The sequence below is a fragment of the Boleophthalmus pectinirostris genome, unplaced genomic scaffold (genome assembly GCF_026225935.1).
Source record: "Boleophthalmus pectinirostris isolate CB_2022bp ecotype Guang Dong unplaced genomic scaffold, ASM2622593v1 HiC_scaffold_3, whole genome shotgun sequence".
In the NCBI taxonomy this organism is placed as follows: Eukaryota; Metazoa; Chordata; class Actinopteri; order Gobiiformes; family Gobiidae; genus Boleophthalmus; species Boleophthalmus pectinirostris.
In genome coordinates, this window is record NW_026571299.1 from 40,923,898 (window position 1) to 40,924,423 (window position 526).

The following is a 526-nucleotide window of genomic DNA, read 5'->3' on the forward strand; positions in this document are numbered from 1 at the left end:
CATTTTGGCTTAATTAAAAGTGTGTGATGTGTTAGCACCGTAGACACTCCCACCGGGTCCCTGGGGACACAATAGATAAGGACTGTGCAGACAAACAACACTCGTCATCTGATTGATTATTGGAAACATTTCAATCACAGCATGTGTTTATGTGCCCTATGACTGGACATTGTACCTCCAAATGAACCATCAAGGCTTTACTTTGTGAGGAATTCTTGCTTCTCAGGCTTTGGCTCTTAAACTAAATAGCTGCAGTTTTGGCCCCTGACAGAGATAGACTGTCCAAGCGCTCTTTCCCGGTGCAGAACATAAACCTTTTAATTACAGCCAACATGCCTGATAGGTTTGAGGCTTGATTACTTGGCCTTCATTAGTCAAATTGTGAGCTATAGTGACTCCCAGAGGTGCAATTTGGCAACTCTAAACGCTGCTGTGTTTAGCAATTACATTTAGCCTACTCCAGCCCAAACAGGTGTGAGTTCCCCTGCCTGGAACCACAGCCCCTGCATGAGCACTAACCGGATTT